The 26,300-nt window shown below is 45.8% G+C and overlaps 1 protein-coding gene across 3 annotated transcripts in view; it reads right to left on the reverse strand.

Annotated features, from left to right (window-relative positions):
* LOC136586879 (solute carrier family 12 member 7-like) overlaps positions 1–26,300 on the reverse strand; it is a 203,860-nt gene that overhangs the window by 148,896 nt on the left and 28,664 nt on the right. The window contains exon 1 of one of the 3 annotated variants that reach the window (XM_066585149.1): positions 13,687–13,744. The exons of the other annotated variants lie outside the window; for them this stretch is intronic. The gene's annotated coding sequence lies outside the window, so the exon portion shown is untranslated. Of the gene's footprint in view, positions 1–13,686; positions 13,745–26,300 lie in introns of those variants that run through there. 3 annotated transcript variants of the gene reach the window in all.

Here is a 26,300-nt window from a genome sequence, read left to right on the forward strand (position 1 = left end):
GGATCCAAACACACGAACTGCAGGTGTGTTTAGGCTTTGGTAATATGCACAGGTATCCAGACCCAACCACAAGCCTCCTAACCCAGATTATGACGCTCCGTGTTCACACCTGGACTATCATCCATATCACACATGCATAAATGCACCCATAACACACTTGTGAGAAACTGGGCAGAAAGGGGTTGTCCGCCATTGTTTCAATAATGACCTGTCCTCTCAATAGGCCATCAGTAGTTTAAGGATAGGGGTCCGCCACTTGGGACTCCCGTTCGTCAGCTGATCACCCGGCCTGCTGTACAGTCCTGTCCTGGCCAGGAGAAAAGCAGGAAGTGCCGTAGCAGCGTCACTGATTTCAATGGCGCCGGCACTTCTTCCTCTGCCCATGTATGTTAACGCCTGACGCGCTACAGTAGGCAGGATGATCGGCTGATGGACAGGGATCCTGTGCGACAGACCCATATTCATCAACTACTGAGGATCTACCAAGAGGATAGGTCATCAGTGAAACATTGGGCAGACAAGTCCTCTAAGAGACAGACAGGAAGCCAGTAGGCCTGACATCTATATATATTGGCATACCCAGAACATTCCAGACTCTTGTATATATATACACACACACACACACACACACACACACATATCTGTAAGGCACTTTAGGCGCAGAAACGCGTTGCCTTCACATTGTACCGACAGCTGGGTAATGGGTGAGAGCTCTCTGCCTATACACCAGCTATTATTTGTGACACCTGTATTGTCTTTTATCTTCCCTTGGTGGGATGTTAAATATTTTATATAGATGTTTTTCTTGTTTGGTTTTTGGACTGTTACCCCTCCACCTCACAGTGCTGGGGTTATCCCTGCTGCCGCCTGAACCTTTGGACCACAGAGGACAAGGGACTACTGATAACTACGAGCACACTCGGACTACAGGTGCTGAGCGGGTTTTCCCCTCCTCCCATGCTGGGGGTTCCGCTCAGCGCCAGGTAAGTCAGCATTTTATACTTGTAAGTTGTGTGATTTCATTAAGATCCCGTTGGCACTTTCCTGTTCATGTTCTTATGCACAAGGAGAAATGCCGGCATGCATGGAGAGCATGGAGAGCACCGAGAGGAATCGAGATGACGCCTGCGAGGTGAGTATTAAGACACCCCATGAAAATAAGACACTGTGCCTCTTTTGGGGCAAAAATTAATATAAGACAGTGCCTTATGTTTGGGGAAACACGGTAGAGGCAGAACCCACCAAGGGATTTTGGCATGAAAGAACATTTACCCCATGTAAAGAGATCATAAATGCATGCAAAAGTGCTAATGTTTATACCAAGCCGGTATTGATAAGTCTCCTTTTGCAAATACTAATACATAAATCTATCACACTGTATGCGCTATTGGATGCACAAGGAACACTGAGGATCAACCGTGGAGGAACTCAAAACCTTGAATTTGTCTTTTGCCTTCTTGCATTCTGACAACCATAACTTTTTTCATCTTCCTGTTGGGGTACTTCTATAAAAAAAGACTTTTTCGGGGAAGTTTGCAGTATTTCAAAATGACACTTTTTTCCCCTAAGTTCTACTAGGAGACTAACTTGATTGAATGTTCACAGCCACCCTACCCTGGGACTCCGGTGTGCCCAGGACTGTATGGTTTATATCAAAGGACTATTGGTGGGACAAGTCCTTTAACTCCAAGACATGCAGTGCTGAAATCAGATGTGCCTATGCTGTACAGTCCCAGGGAAGGGTGGCTGTCAACAGAAGTTAGTCTCCTATGGTAGTAAATATGGTTTGGGGTTAAACCCAATATAAATATTTTTTGTATTTTTTCTTATTTAAACATTTTAAAAAATGTTTCTATGCCAGATATTCCCGAAACCATGTTAGAATATGGCTTCTGTTGGGAAGCCTTTCTGTGTCCGTCTCAGTAATGCCGGGTTTACACTAGGATAGGGACCTCTCATACAAGACTGAATACGCCCTCCTGCCGAATATTCAGCCCCTAAATCCTCACCCCCAAAGTGCAAATGTGATAATAGCAGAATTCTGCTGACAATTGCGTATCAAAATCTGCTGCTGTTGTGGAATATTCCATCTCATGTGAAAGGTCCCTTATACCGTGCGCCCATCCTGGGGTTCCATCTGAAAAGCAGAAAAAAGGGGCATTCAGATGTTACCCTGGAGGGAGCCGTAGACCTTAGTAAAATGGAGGCGAAACATTCACTTTGGTCTCCGTTCAAACATGTTTTTGTTGAACAAAATAGAATGCACAAAAAAAAGTTGTTGCAGCTTGGGAAAGGCCTTATGGGCGCGGCATGGAGGGTATGCTGGCACACAGTCGCATACAACGTTACACTAGACACGTAGTAGATGCTCTGCTGGGCACTAGATACAGAAAAGAAAAGCTCCACAAATACACCAGGAGAAACAACATTTGTATCATTACAAAAGCAGGTGTCAGAAACGCTATCTTTTCTCCTTAAAGGGGTTGTCCTGCGCCGAAACGTTTTTTGTTTTTTTTCAATAGCCCCCCCGTTCGGCGCGAGACAAACCCGATGCAGGGGTTTAAAAAAAAAACAAAACGGATAGTGCTTACCCGAATCCCCGCGCTCCGGTGACTTCTTACTTACCTTGCGAAGATGGCCGCCGGGATCTTCACCCACGGTGGACCGCAGGTCTTCTCCCATGGTGCACCGTGGGCTCTGTGCGTTCCATTGCCGATTCCAGCCTCCTGATTGGCTGGAATCGGCACACGTGACGGGGCGGAGCTACGAGGAGCAGCTCTCCGGCACGAGCGGCCCCATTCAGAAGGGAGAAGACCGGACTGCGCAAGCGCGTCTAATCGGGCGATTAGACGCTGAAATTAGACGGCACCATGGAGTCGAGGACGCTAGCAACGGAACAGGTAAGTGAATAACTTCTGTATGGCTCATATTTAATGCACGATGTACATTACAAAGTGCATTAATATGGCCATACAGAAGTGCATAACCCCACTTGCTTTCGCGGGACAACCCCTTTAAGCCCATTTAGACAACGATTTGTTCAAAATTCGCTCAAAAGCCATCTTTTGAGCGATAATCGCTGTGTCTAAACGCGCGCCCATCCTGCACTTTTCGTGCACTATTCGTTCATTGTTGGCTTTTAGCAAGCTAAAAGTCAGTGCCGACTCTAATCAGCACCGCGTGTGGAGTTCTCTGCGGGATACCAGCTGATAGTATTCTATCAGCTAGTATCCCGCACGGAGCTCTCAGTGATAGCTCCAAGAACAAAGCAGCTGTCGGCGCTCCTGCTGTTTTCGGAGTCATCAGCGGTATCCCGCACTGCCTTCAGTGCTACCCATTGGAAGGCAGCATTCCTTCAAGCCAAAGTCAGACTCTTTATACAAGCCTTGTGACAATGACTGGGAATTAAAAGCAAAGCAAGACTCCATGTACAGACAGCTGTTTCAGGGTATTTGCCCTTCACCAGTGTACAATGGGTGGCACTGTGGAGGTATTATTCCATCGCCTTTTTTTGCATATTACCCAGAGGAGCATGAATGGCCTTTTGAGTCTCCTCACTCACCGTCTAGTTGCTTTCCCTGAGGAGAAAAGATAGCGTTTCTGACCCCCGTCCCAGGCCTCTCACTAGCAAAGCCAGACTCCTACTGTACACTGATGAAGGGCAAATACCCTGAAAGGGCAAATACCCCAAGCACCAATAGACAGCCAATCCCTCCCTCTTCCCAGCACAGGACCCCCTACGCCAGTCTTACACTGAAGCCCCTTAATAAACACATACTGGCAGTCACTAAGGGGTTAAGACCTCTTTAGGTGTCCGAGCAGGAGGCATATGAAGGTACAGTTAAGGCCCCATTCCCGCTCCATGCAAATCAGAGCACTGCCCTTCAAGGCACAGCAATAGTTTTTTTTAATTGAGCCACCTTCTACCCTCAGTCTTCAAAGCAATTATGCCACTCTGTGATCCTCCAGTAACACTCTATGGTGTCCCCTCAAAGTAATAGTAATGGCAGCACTCTGTCCCTTCTTGAGCATGTAAATGAAGCTGAAGTTGGGTGACTTTGCATGCCTCTCGAAAATAAGGACTGTCTTGCTGAAATGGCAACAGTTGGGCGGGGGGGGCATGCCTACGGCCTTGCAGCAGGAAGGATGGTGTGAGGATATTTAAAAATGGAGTAAATCTGTGGGTAAAAGAAATTCCAGAAAAAATAAAATAACTCTTTCCTCTATCACCTTGCCCACTCCGGCTGTACCTCAGGCCTCTGTGAGGACATGCCAAGGTCAGATCATGGCTGTATCTTTGAATAGTAGTCAATAGAAACATGACTGATGTCTGAATAGGCTTTCATGAGTTGTAAGGTCAAAAAGATGAAGTGCTAAAAGAGCAGCCTCTGATGGCAACAGGGGCAGGAGTCGGAGGACATTAGGGAAAAAAGTTAGTCTGTGGAGTTGTGGAGCCAAACTTCTGACTCCTGTTATTTCTATATTCTGACCCCTACATAAATGACTCATGTAATCCTAGAATGGTAGTGTTGGAAGGGACCACAAGGGTCATCGGGTCCAACCAATTCCCTGCTCAATGTAGGATTCACTAAAATCATCCAAGACAGATACTTGTCCGGCCTCTGAAGACTTACATTTAAGGAGAACTCCCCACCTCCCGTGGCAACTTGTTCCACTCATTGATCCCCTCACTGTCTAATATCTAATCTGTGTCTCCTCCCTTTCAGTTTCATCCCATTGCTTCTAGTCTTTCCTTGTGAAGATGAGAATAGGGCTGATCCCTCTGCACTGTGGCAGCCCTTCAGATATTTGTAGACAGCTATTAAGCCTCCTCTTCTACAAGCTAAACATTCCCAGATCCTTTAACCGTTCCTCATAGGACATGATTTGCAGACCACTCACCATCTTGGTAACGCTTCTCTGAACTTGCTCCAGTTTGTCATTTTTTTTCTAAAGTGGGGTGCCCAGAACTGGACACAGTACTCCAGATGAGGTCTGACTAAGGAAGAGTAGAGGGGGATAATGACCTCACGTGATCTAGACTCTTTCACATGTGCTGCTGCTTAGCCCAATTCCCCCCATTCATTTTCCTTGCCCAGATGTAGGACTGTTCATTTCTCCTTGTTTAATACCATTCTGTTAGTCGCCGCCCGCTGTTCAAGCTTCTCTAGATCTCTTTGATCAGAATGTAATAGCTTCTGTATCGTGTTTCTCCCTGATGCAGTTGTCTGCTCGTTCCATGTGTAAAGAACACACCAACATCTTGACTCCCCCCACCAGTTCAGAGAGAACTAAAAACTAGGCCTACAGCTTGCAGGATACAAGACAATGTGTCCTGGCAGCTTGTGCTGAAACATCAGAAAGGTTATGTACTATTTAGCAGGATGGAAGAGTAGAGGAATCTAAAATTAAAAAAAAAAAGAACCTAAATAAAATCGGTGATTTAATCAGTTCAGGATTTGCTTTGATTTCTTTAAAGTCGGGAATTAAAATGAAAACTAATTATTTCTGGTCAGGACAAACACAGTTAAAATAATACAGCTGTTTGTGTAAGCCGCACATTTAGCATGAATGAACTTCATATTAAACACAAATCCAAGTTCATTTACTTCTGCCAAAAAGCCTGAAGGGAATTCACATACCAGAAACTCAGGCAGCAAATGAAGTCTACGAGGTGTAAAGCACTGGGATCCAACCACAAGAGTACAAGAGGAGGTTATTCATCAACAGGCTCACCCAGTCCAAACTCATTTGCTTTGACCCCATACAGTAAGATGTTGGGTCTCCTGACACGTCCGTTGCCTATAAGTGCTCCTTTACATTGGCGAGGGTGAAATCGCCCTCGCCATCCATGTGTAACCCATGGATGCAAGGCGTTTTCATGTGGAATCGGCCTTGCATGCAGGCGGGGATGGAGGAATTCCTGCCGCAGCTGTGGCAGAGGATCACGGAGTCCTCCCATAGTTTTCAATGGGGCCGGCTCAGTTCATGGATTCCATTCTTGTGTGCCATTCACTTTTTCTTGCGGTATTCGCAGTAGCATCTGTGATGGAACCTCCGGCCGCCCCTCTGCATTAGGGCTCAGTTTTTGGAAGATGTAAAACGGGTACGAACTGATCAGCTTTTTCCTCCTTGGATTTCAATAGGTTTTCTAAAAAACCGAAGGCTTCCGGTCGGCTCCAGTTCTGTTGGCTCGCTTCAGTTTGATTTTTTTTAAACTGGAACAAGGACGCAGCAGACTGAAACCTTCAGCTTTTTTGTAGAACCATTGAAATCACTGAGGGGGACTGATCGGTTAATTTCAGTTTTACATCCTCCATGAACAGAGTAGAGACGGAAGCCCTGAACTGAGCCAACGCCGGCTTAAAACCACCAGTGAAGAAATTTTGCTGTGAAAATCTGTAAAAACACTAGCAGGCGCGGGCCGATAGGTCACTTCAGAATACAGGATGCGACCAATGCTTGTTGGGCAGGGGGTAAGTAACATCCACTTGTCACCTCCTATCTTTATGACCATCAGGATAAGGGACCTCATGGGACAAATGTACATCAAAGGCTTCTACAGATGGGAAGTAGAGGGAATGAATATGGAGTTCCACCCAGCTTTCCCTAGACCAGTACAATGGCAGGTTGCCATGGAAAGCTGGGTGACCATTTACCAACTTAATTGTACAACACTATTTATCTACAAGTTTGGTTTGAGCCTTCTGGGGACGCGTGTTTATAGCGAGATTTTGTAGCCCGTGTGAACGAGGCCTTGGTCAGACTTTGCAACCCTGCTGTATAAATACAGCATCACTGGGGGCAAAAATGTTGCATCTAGAAGTTACTTTATGCCATCTACCATTCTACCAAGCTTCATGAAAATCTGAGACATTGGGAGCGGTGATGATTTGGTATGAATGACCTGGTTGCTGTTGCTACGGGACATCCTGACCATGAGAAGAGCAGGAAGTGTAAGAAGCGCGGTGCTCCCACTGATTTCAATGGAATGAAGTAGATACTCCTCTGCCCTCTTACCCACTGGCGATAGACTTTCCTGCGATGCGGGACTGAGTGAAAACGCACGATTATGGAACCAATGATTTTTAATGGCTGCATTCTTATTTGCGCAGCCTTCACTCAAGCCCCGCAGTGCCAAGAAAAATCTGCGATATCGCCCCTTGGTTTTCAATGGGGCTGGTGGCAGCAGCAATGGCCCCATTGAAATCAATAGGAGAAGATTACAAAGCAGGCTAGAAAGGAGGCTAGAGAAGAGGGCGAAGCAACAGGGGATCTCTTACATATCTCCCCATATTTGGAGAAATAGAGGGTGGAGCTAGGGGGCTTTCCCAGGGCTTCCATGAGAGTCGGGGTGGGGTTTGAGAGGGGGCAGGAGATATGCAAGAGACACCCTGTTGCTCCGCCCCCTCTCCTCCCCTATTATTACCTGTTGATAATGAGTTGAGACGTAACCATGTGGCTCCTATCAGACAACAAACTGGAAGGTAACACTTTGTGACGCATTTCATCTTCCATATTGACCGATAGCGAACATCTGGACGCCGGTGTCAAAACCACAAAAAAAAAAGATATTTGTGAAGAGACTTCGTGTGACAGCGGTCTGGGAAAGGATTCCACTTGATGATACTGCGCCTTTAAGAGAAACCCTTCCAGTAACTCTCTGCGCTGTGATGTCAGTGACGATTATTCTGTATGCGGTTCTAGAACACTGACCGCCAGAACATATGTGACCGACACATGGATATTCCTCACACTTTATCCTTTACCGGAAGTGAATACACCCCGTGTGTACCCACCTGCGACCGCTTCATTCCTGAAGTTCCTTGATATATCTATCCGCGAGCCAGAAGTGATCTCCACATCTGATAAGGTACAGTAGAGGTGTAATAACTGCATTACATCACTTGTGGGTTTATTTAATTGCAGATTTCTTCATCCTTATTGATTTCAAAGGGGAAAATGTGCAACAAATCCGCCCTCATCCCCGCGGAAACGGACATATTGTGGATATAATAATCCGTACTACGCGCCAATTTCCGCAGCCGGTGGATATTTGTTGGGATCTCATCGACTTTACTGCTACTGAATTCTGGGCATTTTCTGTCCACAAATTCTGTAGAATTTCTGTCCCGTATGGATGTTCTTAGGCGAACGGGAGCGCCAGGGGGCGGGGCTTACGCAGATTTTCTTAGTAGGACATTTAGAGTGAATGTTCTGTCATTTTGTATTCAGGTGTGAGAAATAAATATTGTGCGGAATAACAATTTCTCTTCCACAAAAAACAAGATTTAAAAAGGATTCCACTTAATGATGATTGGTGCCCCATTACAAAACAACAGCTAACTGACAGGTGCTGTTGCCATAGCAACGGCTGTTATTGTTCTGTATTTGAATATTAACCATGAAGTGACTGACAAAGCTTTTCTTTCCACTTCATACATTACTGTGCAGTGAGCGTATCCTCCGCGTATCCCTACCGTGTGACTGCGCCACTATTACTGACAGGAAGGTTCCAGAACTATTGGTGTTATGTATGTAATATATATAGTCAGGAATGCTGATGTCCAGATTTCTCCACCTCCCTTGGCTTCAATACGGAGAATCCGCAGCATGCTGCACTTAATTACATTTATGACATTTTTCAAGATAGACTTTAGAAAAGTGCAAAATTACAGGCATTAACCCCTTAATGATGGCCCTATAGTGTTTTTACGTCCTGCCGTTGCAGGACATGTATGGAGAGAGATAGCGCCGCTATCTACCTCCATACAGCGCGGGAGTCAGCTGTTTAGTACAGCTGACACCCGCGGGCAATAGCCGCAATCAGCCGTTCGGCCAATCGCGGCTATTAACCCTTTAAATGCCGCTGTCAATTCTGACAGTGGCATTTAAATCCCCCGAACAATGTTTGGGGGTACCGTATGGCCCGCCCGTGGTGAGATCGGGAGAGCCGTGCAGGTGTCATGGCAGCCGGGGGCCTTCTGAAAGGTCGCAGAGGATGCAACTGCTACCGGGTCCCTATGCTTGGGGGGCCGCAGCCCACCTTTAAACATTATGTTTAGTATGGTTTAGTTGGGCAGATTACTATGGGGGGCACTGAGAGGGTTATTAGATGTAGCGGCTGGATGGGGACAATGTGCAGAGCCGAACTACGGCTGGAAGAAATGTTCATGGCGGTCTGCGACCAGATAATGAAGAAAGACGGAGACGTCACCTGTGAACACTGGCGGGATCTATGTAATCACTATCGGACCAGTTGTAGACAAGTAGAATGTGGATGGGTGTTTTGGCCCAACCGTAGGCCGCTAACCAAAACTCCCGAAAGCTAACAACGCCTTTGTGTCAAACTCTGCAGATGGGAAACCCATTCACCAAATGCTGCTGCGGTCAATCAGATAAGACAGAAGACACCGAGGCATTGATCATCAGCGAGGACGTCACCTGTAAGTCACATTCATTGTATCTTCTGCATCTAGTCAGTATTTTATTATTGCCTCTAGTCTGCAGGGGGGTGATGCTCTGCAGCCGCCTGGGTTGGACCACTACATGATCGCTGCAGTCACCCTCATGGTGGGGGTTATATTCTCGTAGTGTTCTTATTCATAGTGGTATTATTCCCTCCCATTATGGCGGCATTGTACAGCACCCGTATGATGGCATTATTGAGTCTTGTATCTAGTCACAGAAAAGCGGTAATATGGAGCGGTGGGGGAAGCTGAATGTTTACCCCCGGGGCCACGCGCCTGTAGCTCCATCCTGGATGAGAAGCCTAATGATGTAACAGGCAAAGTGCCCCCATTAGCAGTGCACTCAGGGGGCCCCCCATACACAGTATCAGCAGAGTTCCCGCTAACTGTTGTAATGGGGTGAACAGCAAGTAGGAAGTCGTTATCTTATTGTATAAATGTATCGGTCTCAGTGATAGCAGTGATGAATCCATATGTAGCGAGCTTCTCCTCATGGCGTCTGCCAGCCGTCTGTGGGCGGTTCACCCGCTCTTTCATTATTTTTGAAATCTCGGACAATCAAAGTGCAGACAGGTACAATATACAGAAGTAGCAAACTTTAACTTGACTTTTTCGCCGGCTTATTGTGTTTTTTATGTCATTTTAAAGTTTGATGCAATTCTGTATTCAACACTTTGGTGCCCAGTGAACGCTTTCTACAGTTTGTCTGTAATCCAACCCCGCTGACTTGTTGGCTGGTCACTAAGGTTATATCACAGGGACCGGACTGAATTATACTAGATTATTATGGGGCATTAAAATGAAAGGAAAATGTACTTTCTTTAGACTTTTGCCAGTTCAGGAAAGCAGCAGCAAATACTAGTACATTTTTAATCTAAAAACCGCGGGTGAAAGTGAGTACCGGTGATAATGCAGACCCCCTTCCCTGCGAGGTCATTGTATCACATGGATTGGTTTATGAGTGTTCCTCCTATAACGTATATATTTATTTACAGCATCTCTCGCTGAAGAGGTTCTGCATCACCCTGCTCCTATGCCTGCTGACCACCGCATATGCATTAATCTCCTCCAATGTTTGGGCCTCTTTATTAAGAGGCGATGCCCAAAAGTGGATATCCCCACTGCCATAGAGCCCATCCTCTGGCTGACGAATATTGACTATCATCTCACTATGGAAGGTGCACAACACGTGAGCATATTCACCCCCATGACCATCACATTCCTCTATATGCTGTGCCGCGAACTGATCTCTCCAGAGATAGACAACGTAACGGAGCTACAGTCAGCGCTATATGTATGTTTTTATTTAACATACTGCTATGTTGGCCAGGAAATCTCCTACCCAGTAAGGCCCTTCTTAGTAAAGAATTCCAGGCAGGACTTTTGGGACCGCTGCCTGTCTTACATTCAAAAAATGAGTTTCAATATGCTGCTCATACATAACAGCCGCAAGATTTACAAGACCATGCTTTATGAGCTGAAGGCCTACGGTACATATTAAATATTCCATCCATCACCACCAGCCAGTTAAAGTTACCATCTGTCACCACCAGCCTGCAAAAATTACCACCAGTCACCACCAGCCTGCAAAAATTACCATCTGTCACCACCAGCCTGCAAAAATTACCATCTGTCACCACCAGCCTGCAAAAATTACCATCTGTCACCACCAGCCTGCAAAAAATACCATCTGTCACCACCAGCCTGCAAAAAATACCATCTGTCACCACCAGCCTGCAAAAATTGCCATCTGTCACCACCAGCCTGCAAAAATTGCCATCTGTCACCACCAGCCTGCAAAAAATACCATCTGTCACCACCAGCCTGCAAAAAATACCATCTGGCGTCACCACCAGCCACAGTTACCATCTGGCGTCACCACCAGCCACAGTTACCATCTGGCGTCACCACCAGCCACAGTTACCATCTGGCGTCACCACCAGCCACAGTTACCATCTGGCGTCACCACCAGCCACAGTTACCATCTGGCACCACCAGCATGCCACAGTTACCATCTGGCACCACCACCAGCCACAGTTACCATCTGGCACCACCACCAGCCACAGTTACCATCTGGCACCACCAGCATGCCACAGTTACCATCTGGCACCACCAGCATGCCACAGTTACCATCTGGCACCACCAGCATGCCACAGTTACCATCTGGCACCACCAGCATGCCACCGTTACCATCTGGCACCACCAGCATGCCACAGTTACCATCTGGCACCACCAGCATGCCACAGTTACCATCTGCCACCACCAGCCCGCCACAATTACCATCCATCACCACCAGCCCGCCACAATTACCATCTGCCACCACCAGCCCGCCACAATTACCATCTGCCACCACCAGCCCGCCACAATTACCATCTGCCACCACCAGCCCGCCACAATTACCATCTGCCACCACCAGCCCGCCACAATTACCATCTGCCACCACCTGTATATTCTACTAGAATAGATGTTTATAATCATAATTTATAACTTTGTTTATAAATAATAAATATATATTTTGTAATATAAATATATTTTATAAAATAAATAATTTTGATAAAAGCCTTTTCTCCTCTCTGCTGTATTTATCCCATCACATCTGCCACAAGAGAACACGGGGTTAGGGGGCTTTACATGGGACGACTAGCAGCCGAAAAACATCTCAGATGAGTGATAGTGTAAATCCGGGACCCCGCAGGCCGCCATGTGAGGAAGCGCTCAGTAGTTGCTGGTCGCTACTTTTCAGCTCACCTAGGGCTTATTTACACGAGTGTATAGTGGCTGCCGTTTTCACGGCCGGCCGATATACGCTTCCATCTAAGCAGTTCCCCCCTTCCCTCCCACTTACCGTCTCTCTGCTTCTCCCCTCCAAGCGGCTTGCAATGACAGAGTCGGTGAGGGGGAGGGAAGGAGGAAACTGCTCAGATGGAAGCGTATATCGGCTGGCCATGAAAACGCCAGGCAGTGTAAATAAGCCCTTAAATAAAGTGAACAGTGAGTTCTCCCTCAGTGCAAACAGGCAGCCATTCATCAACGACTGCCTGTTCATAGCAAATAGAGGCGGACAGCTGAAGAAACCTCAGGTGAGCATCGCCTCCATTCACTGACCAACTAGCGCTCCAGAAAAGAAAATCTTGGCATTGAAATGGATGGAATCCACAGTGAATTCCCCACAAGTAGAGCATGCTGGGGACTGGAGAATCCACAGTGATTTCCCCACAAGTAGAGCATGCAGGGGACTGGAGAATCCACAGTGAATTCCCCACAAGTAGAGCATGCTGGGGACTGGAGAATCCACAGTGATTTCCCCACAAGTAGAGCATGCTGGGGACTGGAGAATCCACAGTGAATTCCCCACAAGTAGAGCATGCTGGCAACTGGAGAATCCACAGTGAATTCCCCACAAGTAGAGCATGCTGGGGACTGGAGAATCCACAGTGAATTCCCCACAAGTAGAGCATGCTGGGGACTGGAGAATCCACAGTGAATTCCCCACAAGTAGAGCATGCTGGGGACCGGAGAATCCACAGTGAATTCCCCACAAGTAGAGCATGCTGGGGACCGGAGAATCCACAGTGAATTCCCCACAAGTAGAGCATGCTGGGGACTGGAGAATCCACAGTGGATAGTTTACACTGAGTGAATAGGGGTTAAAACTGCGCATTGTTGCAGAATTTTGTGAACCGAAAGGGCTGGAATACATTTCTTCTGGTCGGACTGTTTTAACCCTTTAGTGATCGCCGATACGCCTTTTGACTGCCTGTATCATTGGTCTATGTATGAAGGGAGATCGCAGGGTGATCTCCCTCCATAAATTGCAGCTGCCGGCTGTTTATTAGAGCTGATATTGGTGGTAACAGCTCCGATCGTCCGGGCGGCTGATCGCAGCTATGAGCCCCTTAACCCCTTAACGACGGCCCCATCGGGAAACTACGTCCTGCCTAAGTGGGCCTTAAGCCTAGAGGACGTAGTTTTATGCATCCTCTTTGGATTGATGCCCACTGGCCTGAGGACGTGACAGCTCCATGCTGTCGGTGCCCGCAGGTAGCCGACAGCATGGAGCTGTCATCCCAGGATGCGGGCAGTCCCCCCCGGCATTGCGATCGGCGCTATCCAATGGATAGCGCTGATCGCAAAAAAGTAAACAAAAAGTGAAAAAAAGATGAAGTTTCAGCTCCCCTCATGGATCGCAACCATGGGGGGCGCTGAAACTGCTCACCGAAGTCCCCGGCGGTCCCCTGCTGTCCCCGGCGTTGTCGGCGGCCCTCCGGTGTATTCTGCGCATGCGCGCCAGGAGAAAACTGGCGGCGCATGCGCAGAAGCGGCAGTCGCCCGAGAAATTTAAAATTTCCCGTCTCCCGGCTACCTGCAGGTAGCCGAGAGACAGGCGATACCGCCGGGGACCGCGGTGACCGGTCCCCGGACCCGCGATCGCCGTTTACCGGAAGTAAACGGCGATCGCGAAAAAGTTACAAAAAGTTGTAAAAAACAAAAGTTTCACCTCCCCTCAGGGATCGGATCCATGAGGGGAGGTGAAAATACTTACCCCCGTCCTCCGAGATGTTCCGTGGCGATCTGCCATTGCCGCGGGACTCTGCGCATGCGCAGAAGCCCGGATCGCCCGGGAGATTTGAAATCTCCTGGCGCCCGGCTATCAACAGATAGTCGGGCGCCGGTAGATGTAAGCGGGGACCGCGGTAAGCGGTCCCCGCTTCCGTGATCGCTGCTATCCCATGGATAGCAGCGATCATGGAAAAGTTGTACAAAGTTAAAAAGTGTATAAGTTTCATCTCCCCTCACGGATCGGATCCGTGAGGGGAGATGAAAATAGTCCCCAAAAGTCCCCAAAGCCCCCAAAATTGCCGAAAATAACGGCAAAACTGCCAAAATGGCGGCGCATGCGCAGTAGAGCCTAGGGCAAAAGTTGCCTTGGGCATAGTGACTTGCAGGGACCAAAGTGATTGGTTCCTGCTGACATGGATGGCTGTGATATACCTATCACAGCCATCCATGTCATTTGTTTAGTAAATATGGCACACGATGAGTCCTGCGTATCTCTCCCCTGTCACTCAGAGCGATTTGTGACAGGAGAGAGATAGCTGAGAAAAATCGTGTGCGATATTCAGTGAAAAAACACAGAAAAACCCCCGCTGCTGTCCCATATTTACCGCCCCTCGTACCCTTATTACCCCTCTACACCCGCGTCTGTTTTTTTTTTTAAATTTTGGGGGGGTAAAATATTTTTTTTTTATTTTGTCTACCTCCTCACCCTGTCTTCGCCGCCCCTCATACCCTAATTACCCCACTATACCCACGTCCGTCTTTTTTTGTGGGTTACATTATTTTTTTTCATTTTTTTTTTACGTCCATTTTTAAAAAATTTATAAAATGGATCGTAGACGCTATACCGCAGAGCAAGCGTATGCGATGCTCTTTGCGTCAAGCTCCGGTAGCGAGGCTACCAGCGAGTCGGAGTTTTTTTTAAGCGACGACTCAGCCTCTAGCGCTGTAGAGGCTGAGGTAGTTGTTGGGGCAGCAGGGCCAAGCATTGTGGCGCCTGCGACTGCGTGGAGTAACGCAGATGAATTTTTGCCCCGCATCCCCGCATTTACCGCCACGCCTGGCATAAATGCGGACGTCGCTAATTTCACTCCATTTAATTTTTTTAATTTATTCATAAGTGATGCCGTTCTGGATCTCATTGTCCGGCAGACAAACACCTATGCCGGACAATACATAACCGCGCACCCCGCGTCGTTATACTCCAGGACGTGGACCCCCATTGACATCCCAGGAGTTAAAAAATTCCTGGGAATTGTCCTTCTTATGGGACTCGTAAAAAAACCATCTTTACGGTCCTACTGGTCTGCTAGCGCCGTTCACACAACACCTGTGTTTGCGTCAGTAATGCCCCGCCAGCAGTTCGAAAACACCATGCGATTTTTCCACCTCGCCGATAATACACTAATTCCCCCCAGAAACGACCCCGAGTATGACCGCTTGTCTAAGTTGAGGCCCCTTATAATTCTATTAAAAGATTATTTTAAAAACGTTTACACCCCAGAAAAAAATTTGTCGGTAGACGAGTCGCTAATGAGCTTCAAGGGCCGTCTATCTTTTCGCCAGTTCATACCATCAAAACGCGCTAGATATGGTGTGAAACTATATAAAATATGTGAAAGCGCGAGCGGATATACGTCCGATTTTTTTATTTATGAGGGTAGAGACCGCCACCTAAATCCCCCCAATTGTCCTGAAGATATCGGCGTGAGTGGGAAAATCGTGTGGGAGCTTGTGGGCCCTTTTTTGAATAAAGGGTACCACATTTACACGGACAATTATTACACCAGCATCCCCCTGTTCAAGGCATTACATGACGCAGACACAGGTGCCTGCGGAACGGTGCGCAGAAATAGAGTAGGGTTCCCACAACCCCTAGTTTCAAGACGCGTGGACAAAGGAGCGTCTTACGCGCTGGCAAAGGACCCCTTACTTGCGATAAAGTGGTGCGACAAAAAGGACGTTTATATGTTGTCCACCATTCACACAGACGCCTGCGTTGCAGTAAGGGAGAGGGGGGCTGCAACGCAGAAAATAAAACCGGTCTGTGTGACTGATTATAATAAATTTATGGGGGGGGTCGATTTATCCGACCAGGCTCTACAACCGTACTTGGTTAAAAGAAAGACGCGTGCGTGGTATAAGAAGGTAGCGATCTACCTAATACAGATCGCTACTTATAACGCGCACGTCGTCTATAAGTTATCTGGGGGCACACTGAGCTTCCTCCAGTTCCAGGAGGAGCTCATCGAGCATCTATTATTTGAGACCACCGCACCTCGAAATGCATTTGAATCCGAGGAGGTGCGAAGGCTCACAGAGCGCCACTTTATGCACCCCATCCCGGAGACTCCGGGCAAAAAATACTCTCAAAAAAGGTGTCGCGTCTGCACAAAGCAAGGGAGGAGGAGGGATACGCGTTTTTATTGCCCCACGTGCCCATCCCACCCTGGCCTTTGTAATTACCCCTGTTTCGAAATTTATCACACCGTTTTACATTATTAATTTTACTTTTTTAATTTCTTTATCACTTATGCCGCCCTATAATTTATTGTCCTGAAACGCAAAAAGGAGGGGGTGGGGGGGAGTGTTCTTTTTAGGGAGTCATTTTTATTTAGTTGCGCCCTGAAATCCAATAGGTGGTCCCTCCATTATAGGCCTAGCAATGTGTCCTGTATGCAAATTGGACCTATAATGGGGGTATTGCTGAACACAGAACAATTACCGCTATAAACCTTGGGGTACATCTCCCCAGTTTTCTCTGCTTAAAACAAAGAAAACTGTCATGAAAATGACAAATTTATGGAAAAAAAAATGACACAATCAGCTAAAAAAATCAAAATTGGGATTTTGTTCCTTCCGCTTTATTCCAATTCATTCAAAAATTGTGGAGTCAAAATACACAGTACACCCCTAGATGAATTCGTTAAGGGGTCTAGTTTTCAAAATGGGGTCATTTGTGGGGTTCCTCAATGGTTTTGGCAGTTTAATGATTCTACAAGTGAGCAATGAGGCCTGGAATTTATTCAGTTGTGCCCTAAAATCCAATGGGTGTTCTCTCCATTACAGGCTTCACCATGTCCCCAGTTAGCCGATTGGGGCTACAATAAGTATGTTTCTGAACGCGGGACAAACAGGGGTATCCATTTTGGGGTGCAAGTCTTCATTCATAAGTTCGCTGCACAAAAAACCTTTCTATTAAAAAGACACAATCAGCTAAAAAATCAAAATTGGGATTTTGTTCCTTCCGCTTTATTCCAATTCATTCAAAAATTGTGGAGTCAAAATACACAGTACACCCCTAGATGAATTCGTTAAGGGGTCTAGTTTTCAAAATGGGGTCATTTGTGGGGTTCCTCAATGGTTTTGGCAGTTTAATGATTCTACAAGTGAGCAATGAGGCCTGGAATTTATTCAGTTGTGCCCTAAAATCCAATGGGTGTTCTCTCCATTACAGGCTTCACCATGTCCCCAGTTAGCCGATTGGGGCTACAATAAGTATGTTTCTGAACGCGGGACAAACAGGGGTATCCATTTTGGGGTGCAAGTCTTCATTCATAAGTTCGCTGCACAAAAAACCTTTCTATTAAAAAGACACAATCCGCTAAAAAATCAAAATTGGGATTTTGTTCCTTCTGCTTTACTCAAATTCATTTAAAAATTGTGGAGTCAAAATACGCAGTACACCCCTAGATGAATTCGTTAAGGGGTCTAATTTCAAAATGGGGTCATTTGTCGGGGTCCTCAATGGTTTTGGTCGCTCAAGAGCTCTACAAGTGTGATATGGGGCCTAAAGAGCCTTCAAGCTAAATTTCTGTTCTGAAAGCCACCGACTACTCCTTTCATTTAGGGTTCCGTTGTGCTTCAAGACGTAAAATTAGGGCCACAATGGGTATGTTTCTAAACACGGGACAAGTGGGGGTATCTATTTTGGGGTTCAAGTCTTCTTTTATATGTGTGCTGAAGAAAAAAATCTGCTTTTAAAATGAAAGAATTGCCAAAAAAATGAAAATCCCAATTTTTTCTTTCTGCTTTGCTTGAATTCATTCAAAAATTGTGGGGTCAAAATGGTCAGTACACCCCTAGATAAATCCGTTAAGGGGTCTAGTTTTCAAAATAGGGTCATTTGTGCCGGTCCTCAATGGTTTTGGTCGCTCAAGAGCTCTACAAGTGTGATATGGGGCCTAAAGAGCCTTCAAGCTAAATTTCTGTTCTGAAAGCCACCGACTACTCCTTTCATTTAGGGCCCCGTTGTGCTTCAAGACATAAAATTAGGGCCACAATGGGTATGTTTCTAAACACGGGACAAGTGGGGGTATCTATTTTGGGGTTCAAGTCTTCTTTTATATGTGTGCTGAAGAAAAAAATCTGCTTTTAAAATGAAAGAATTGCCAAAAAAATGAAAATCCCAATTTTTTCTTTCTGCTTTGCTTGAATTCATTCAAAAATTGTGGGGTCAAAGTGGTCAGTACACCCCTAGATAAATCCGTTAAGGGGTCTAGTTTTCAAAATAGGGTTATTTGTGGGGGTCCTAAATGGTTTTGGTCGCTCAAGAGCTCTACAAGTGTGATATGGGGCCTAAAGAGCCTTCAAGCTAAATTTCTGTTCTGAAAGCCACCGACTACTCCTTTCATTTAGGGCCCCGTTGTGCATCGAGACATAAAATTAGGGCCACAATGGGTATGTTTCTGAACACGGGACAAACAGGGGTATCTATTTTGGGGTTCAAGTCTTCTTTTATATGTGTGCTGAAGAAAAAAATCTGCTTTTAAAATGAGAGAATTGCCCAAAAAATGAAAATCCCAATTTTTTCTTTCTACTTTGCTTGAATTCATTCAAAAATTGTGGGGTCAAAATGGTCAGTACACCCCTAGATAAATCCGTTAAGGGGTCTAGTTTTCAAAATGGGGTCATTTGTGCCGGTCCTCAATGGTTTTGGTCGCTCAAGAGCTCTACAAGTGTGATATGGGGCCTGAAGAGCCTTCAAGCTAAATTTCTGTTCTGAAAGCCACCGACTACTCCTTTCATTTAGGGCCCCGTTGTGCATCAAGACATAAAATTAGGGCCACAATGGGTATGTTTCTGAACATGTGACAAACGGGGGTATCTATTTTGGGGTGCAAGTCTTCTTTTATATGTGTGCTGAAGAAAAAAATCTGCTTTTAAAATGAAAGAATTGCCAAAAAAATGAAAATCCCAATTTTTTCTTTCTGCTTTGCTTGAATTCATTCAAAAATTGTGGGGTCAAAGTGGTCAGTACACCCCTAGATAAATCCGTTAAGGGGTCTAGTTTTCAAAATAGGGTTATTTGTGGGGGTCCTAAATGGTTTTGGTCGCTCAAGAGCTCTACAAGTGTGATATGGGGCCTAAAGAGCCTTCAAGCTAAATTTCTGTTCTGAAAGCCACCGACTACTCCTTTCATTTAGGGCCCCGTTGTGCATCGAGACATAAAATTAGGGCCACAATGGGTATGTTTCTGAACACGGGACAAACAGGGGTATCTATTTTGGGGTTCAAGTCTTCTTTTATATGTGTGCTAAAGAAAAAAATCTGCTTTTAAAATGAGAGAATTGCCCAAAAAATGAAAATCCCAATTTTTTCTTTCTACTTTGCTTGAATTCATTCAAAAATTGTGGGGTCAAAATGGTCAGTACACCCCTAGATAAATCCGTTAAGGGGTCTAGTTTTCAAAATGGGGTCATTTGTGCCGGTCCTCAATGGTTTTGGTCGCTCAAGAGCTCTACAAGTGTGATAAGGGGCCTGAAGAGCCTTCAAGCTAAATTTCTGTTCTGAAAGCCACCGACTACTCCTTTCATTTAGGGCCCCGTTGTGCATCAAGACATAAAATTAGGGCCACAATGGGTATGTTTCTGAACATGTGACAAACGGGGGTATCTATTTTGGGGTGCAAGTCTTCTTTTATATGTGTGCTGAAGAAAAAAATCTGCTTTTAAAATGAAAGAATTGCCAAAAAAATGAAAATCCCAATTTTTTCTTTCTGCTTTGCTTGAATTCATTCAAAAACTGTGGGGTCAAAATAGTCAGTACACCCCTAGATAAATTCGTTATGGGGTCTAGTTTTCAAAATGGGGTCATTTGTGGGGGTCCTCAATGGTTTTGGCCACTCAAGAGCTCTACAAGTGTGATATGGGGCCGAAAAGCCTTCAAGGAAATTTTCTGCTCTGAAAGCCACCGACTACTCCTTTCATTTTGGGCCCCGTTGTGCATCGAGACATAAGATTAGGGCCACAATGGGTATGTTTCTGAAAACAGGACAAACAGGGGTATCCATTTGGAGGTGTCACTCCTTATTCTCATGTGCACTATAGAAAAAAATATGTCTTTAAAATGACATATTTGCAAAACTGTGACTTTTTATTTTTTCTCTTCTAAATTGCATTAACTCCTGAATAAAAACTATGGGGTCAAAATACTCATGACACCCCTCAGTAGATACATTAAGGGGTGTAGTTTTTAAAATGGGGTCATTTGTGGGGGTAGCTATCATTCTGACACCTATGAGCCTTTGCAATCTTGCGGTGGTGCAGGAAAACAAAGTGTTTCTCAAAATGCTGAAAAGTAATGTTAAATTTGTATGTCTCCTAAATGGTTAAAAAAAACACAAAAGTTTTTCAAATGTGCATTCAGAATAAAGTAAACAGATGGAAATATATACCTTAGCAAAAATTTGTACAGTATGTTTGCACATATTTGCGTAATTACAGTTGAAAATTTGAAAAAATGACAATTTTTTCAAAATTTTCCCAATATTGGCACTTTTAATAAATATTCATAAATACTATCCGTCTATTTTTTCCACCTATATGAAGTACAACATGTGGCGAAAAAACAATGTCAGAATCACTTGGATATGTAAAGCCTTTACGGAGTTATGCTATGTTGAACGACGCATGTCAGATTTCCAAAATTTGGCTCCGTCACTAAGGCGCAAACAGGCTTTGTCACTAAGGGGTTAAATGATGCTGACAGCTCTGACAGCAGCATTTAAATCCCCCGAACATCAATGAGATCGCAGGGAGCCATGCGGGTGTCATGGCAGCTGGGGGCCTTCTGAAAGACCCCAGGGCTGTTGTGGTAGAATGTTTATCAAGCCATTCCCGTGGGGTTCCTGCCCGATCGCATCACAATTTGCTGTCCCCTCTGGGAACTAAAAAAAAAAGGAAAAATAAGTTTTTTTAAATAAAGTAATAAAAGTTCAAACCCCCCCCCAAACTTTTGCCATTTCTATAATGAAAATCTAAATAAAACAAAAAATACACTTGCTATCGCTGCATCCTTAAAAGTCCGATCTATCAAAGTAACGCATTATTTACCAAGTATGATGAAGTTAGTCAGAAAAAAAAGGTGGGACGAAAAAACGAGTAAGAGCTCGGTCACTAAGTGGTTAAAGGGACGTCCAAGAAAAACATTTCTCTTAAAAAGAAGTTCTCCATGATATAAAATAGACCTCTTTATACCCGCCCCTGGCAGCGCCCTGCACCTCCTGCGCCGATAGTGCCCTGTGACGTAATATTACAGGATGCAGCAGCCTGTAATCACAGACCCAGCGAGGGGGTATAGAAGGCGGCTTGTGATTTTCTATCATGAGAAACCTCTTTCTAATAGAAACATGTTATCTTGGACAACGGCTTTAATGGATGAAATTGAAGGGTTAACCCCTTAGTGACCGCTGATACGCCTTATGACAGCCTCACTCATTGGGCTCTATTCCACAAGGCCATCAACTGATAGCCTCACTGTGACAGCCCCAGGGTCTGTGTGACTGACAGCTCTCTACTATCGGCCGCTGTGGTGAGCAGCTCCTGGTCATGCCAGCACCGTTATTCAATTGAGGGGAGGATTATTTTTAGGGAGTCAATTTTTTTCTGCACAACTGAGCAATGGGGCCTGGAATTTATTCAGTTGTGCGCTGAAATCCAACGGGTGTTCCCTCCCTTATAGGCCGAGCCATGTGTCCTGTAAGTAGATGGGGGTTACAACGGGCATGTTTCTGAACACGGGACAAACAGGGGGATCCATTTTGGGGTGAAAGTCTTCATTTATATGTGTGCTGCTAGAGATGATCGAACATGTTCGGCTCCGCCCCTTTTCGCCCGAACACCGAACTTTGCGAGTACTTCCGTGTTCGGGCGAAAAATGTTCGGCGGTCGCCGTGGCAGCGCGGGGGGGTGCGGCGGGGAGTGGGGGGGAGAGGGAGAGAGAGAGGGCTCCCCCCTGTTCCCCGCTGCTGCCGCCCACGCTGCCACGGCGACCCCCGCCCCCCGGCGGCCCCCGAACATTTACGCCCGAACACTGAAGTGTTCGGGAAAGCCGGTGTCCGGGTGTGTAAGTGTCCGTAACGGACACATTCGATCATCTCTATGTGCTGCACAAAAAAAACGTTTTTTTAAGAATGACAATTGCCAAAAAAAAATAATCAAAATCGTAATTTTTACTTTCGTTTAAAAACTGTGAAAACAGTGTCAAAACACGCAGTACACCCTCAGATGAATTCGTTAAGGGGTCTAGTTTCCAAAGTGGGGTCATTTGTGGGGGTTCTCTATCGTTTTGGTCGCTCAAGGGCTCTACAAGTGGGCAATGGGGCCTAAAACACCTTCAAGCAAAAGGTCTGCTCTGAAAGCCATCGGCTGCTCCTTTCGGCTTGGGCCCCGTTGTGCATATGGACATAATATTAGGGCCACAGTGGGGACGTTTCTGAACACGGGGCAAACAGGGGTTTAAGATTTTGTGGTGCAAATCCTCATTTTCATGTGCACTATAGAAAAAAAAACTGCTTTTAAAATGACATGTTTGTAAAAATGGATGTTATTTTTTCTACTCTAAATTACATTAACTCCTGAAAAGAAACGGTGGGGTCAAAATCCTCCTGACCCCCTCAGTGAATACATGAAACGGGGTCATATGTGGGGGGATCTATCATTCAGCAATTTTGGCTTGGTGTAAGAAAACAAAACGTTCCTCAAAACGTTAATGTTAAAGGGGTTGTCTCGCGGCAGCAAGTGGGGTTATACACTTCTGTATGGCCATATTAATGCACTTTGTACTGTACATCGTGCATTAAATATGAGCCATACAGAAGTTATTCACTTACCTTCCCTGCGCTGGCGTCCCCGTCTCCATGGCTCCGTCTAACTTCAGCATCTAATCGCCCAATTGGACGCGCTTGCGCAGAAGGGTCTTCTCCCTTCTGGTCGGTCCGGGCACGAGCGGCGTTCTGGCTCTGCCCCCTTCTACGCGTCATTGCGTAGCTCCGCCTCGTCACGTGTGCCGATTCCAGCCAATCAGGAGGCTGGAATCGACAATGGACCGCACAGAGCCCACGGTGCACCATGGGAGAAGACCGGCGGTGGACCATGGGAGAAAACCGTGGTGCATACCTGGGAAAGGACCGGCGGCCATCTTTGGAAGAAGTTTTATAAGCTGATGAAACGCTAGAATGGTGAGTAGAAACCTTCTTTAAACCTTCTTTACACGTGTACATTGCAATGTTTGATTTAGAAGGGGGACTGGGCAGAAAAAAAAAATGTCACTTTTGCCTCGGGACAACCCCTTTAAATTTGTACATCACCTTAATGGTTAAAAAAAACACTAAAGTGTTTCCAATGTGCTTCCAGAATAAAGTAACCAGATGGAAGTATACATCCTACAATAAAACAGCTGGCTCAGCACACTGCAACTTGCAGACGTTGCATAGTAATATAGCCGCCCCTATTAGTTGCCCCAGTAATAATACAGCCCCCCCAATAGTTGCCCCAGTAGTAATACAGCCCTCCAATAGTTGCCCCAGTAGTAATACAGCCCTCCAATAGTTGCCCCAGTAGTAACACCGTCCCCCTTATAGTTGCCCCCCAGTAATAGTGCCCCCCAATAATCCCCGCAACTGTAATAGTTACCCCCAATAGTTGCCCCAGCAGTAATAGTGATCCCCAATAGTTGCCCCAGCACAAATAGTAACCCCCAATAGCTGCCCCAGCGGTAATAGTGATCCCCAATAGTTGCCCCAGCACAAATAGTAACCCCCAATAGCTGCCCCAGCGGTAATAGTGATCCCCAATAGTTGCCCCAGCACAAATAGTTAACCGCAATAATTGCCCCAGCACAAATAGTGACCCGGAATAATTGCTCCAGCACAAATAGTGACACCCCCCCCCCATAATTGCCCCAGCACTATTAGTGACCCCCCATAAATGCCTTAGTGGTAATAGTGACCCCCAATAATTGCCCCAGCAGTAAAAGTGCCCCTTAATAGTTGCCACAGCACAAATAGCGACCCTACCATAATTAGCTCAACACTAATAGTGACCTCAATAATTGTCCCAGTGGTATTAGTGACACCCAATAATTACCCCAGCAGTAATAGTGACCCACCATAATTACCCCAGTGGTAATAGCGACCCATCATAATTGCCCCAGCAGTAATAGAGACCCCCAATAGCTGCCCCAGTTGTATTAGTGACACCCCACACCACCAACCCCACTTACTCTTCAGCTGAGGACAGTTGGCAGGTGGGCACAGCTGTGGATCGGCTTCAAGGCTATTAGCGGGAGCAGGCAGACAAGAATGAAGCCACAACAAAAAGCGACAGACTGTGCGTTCCCGAGAAGCCGACAAGCCGGCTCAGGTAAGTATATAGCTTCTCTATGGCTCGTTTACAAAGCACACATCGTCCTACAAAGTGCTTTCTAATGGCCATACAGAAGTGCTTACATGCACTTGTCACGGCCGGACAACCCCTTTACCAAGACCGCATTCACCTGCATTAGGGCTCAGTTCAGGGTTTACATCCCTCCGCTCTGTCTCAAGGATAGAAACAGAAAAAAAGGATCTGATCTTTAACCCCGTAAGGACACGGCCTATTTTGGGCTTAAAGGGGTTGTCCCGTGAGAGCAAGTGGGGTTAAGCACTTCTGTATGGCCATATTAATGCCCTTTGTAATATACATTGTGCATTAAATATTGGCCATACAGAAGTTATACACTTACCCCTCCGGTGCTGGCGTCCCCGTCTCCATGGCGCCGACTAAAGCTGCCTTCTGCCGGGATTAGACGCGCTTGCGCTGTCTGCTCTCTTCTGTCCGGCTCCGGCGTGCTCGCGCTCCAGAGGTCTTCTGCGCATGCACCGGAGGGGTAAGTATATAACTTCTGTATGGCTCATAATTAATGCACGATGTATATTACAAAGTGCATTAATATGGCCATACAGAAGTGTATAACCCCACTTGCTCTCACGGGACAACCCCTTTAAGGACACAACGATTTTTGGCAGATTTTCATCTCCACTTTTTAAAAGCCATAACTTTTTTTAGTTTTCCATCGACGCGGCCGTGTAAGGGCTTGTTTTTTGCGTGTCGAACTGTAGTTTTTGATTTTTTTTTTTATGATAACAGACAGAGAAAACGCTTTAATTCTGCGGTAGATTTTTTTTACAGCATTAATCATGCAGCATAAATTATATAATAATGTTTTTCTGCAGGTCGGTACGTTTACAACGATACCAAAATTCTTATATTTTTTTTAGGTTTTTCCACTTTTCTGCGATAAAAACCCTTTTTTTGGCAATCTTTTTTTTTCCTAAATCGCTGCATTCAAAGTCCTGTAACTGGTTTATTTTACAATGGCGGAGCTCTGTGGAGGCGTATTTTTTGCGAGACAAGCTGTAGTTTTTATTGGTACTATTTTTGGGAACATACAGCTTTTTTGACCACTTTTATTGCATTTTTTTTGGAGGCAAAATGCTAAAAACTAACATTTTGCCTCTGTTTTTTAGCGTTTTTTAACGCTTTTTGCTGTGCAGAATAAAAAGGGTGTTCAACTTGTTTTATGCATCGTTACGGACACGTCGATACCAAATAAGTGAGATTTTAATTTTTTTTTCACGCTAATATGAGAAAAAGCACAAAAAAGGGTTTTTTACATTTTTCTTTTTCGTACATTTTTATTATCTTTTTTTTTTTTTTTTTACACCATCTGTGTCCCTCTGGGGGACTTAAAGCACAGCACTGATGATCGCTGGGATAAGGCATGGCAGGACTTCTGTCCTGCCATGCCTTGTAGCTTATAAAGCGATCACAGGCTCTGGCAATACAGGACACCGGTATCTGGCGTCCTGTTGCCATGGCAACCAGCCGGGCTCTATGCGATTATATCGCGAGAGCCCGGCAACTTCACAGAGGGAGTGCGCTCCCTCTGTGAACCCTTTCCCTGCCGCGATCTGCATAGATCGCCACAGGGAAGGGGTTAACAGCGGTGGGC

The sequence above is a fragment of the Eleutherodactylus coqui genome, chromosome 12 (genome assembly GCF_035609145.1).
Source record: "Eleutherodactylus coqui strain aEleCoq1 chromosome 12, aEleCoq1.hap1, whole genome shotgun sequence".
Classification (NCBI taxonomy): Eukaryota; Metazoa; Chordata; class Amphibia; order Anura; family Eleutherodactylidae; genus Eleutherodactylus; species Eleutherodactylus coqui.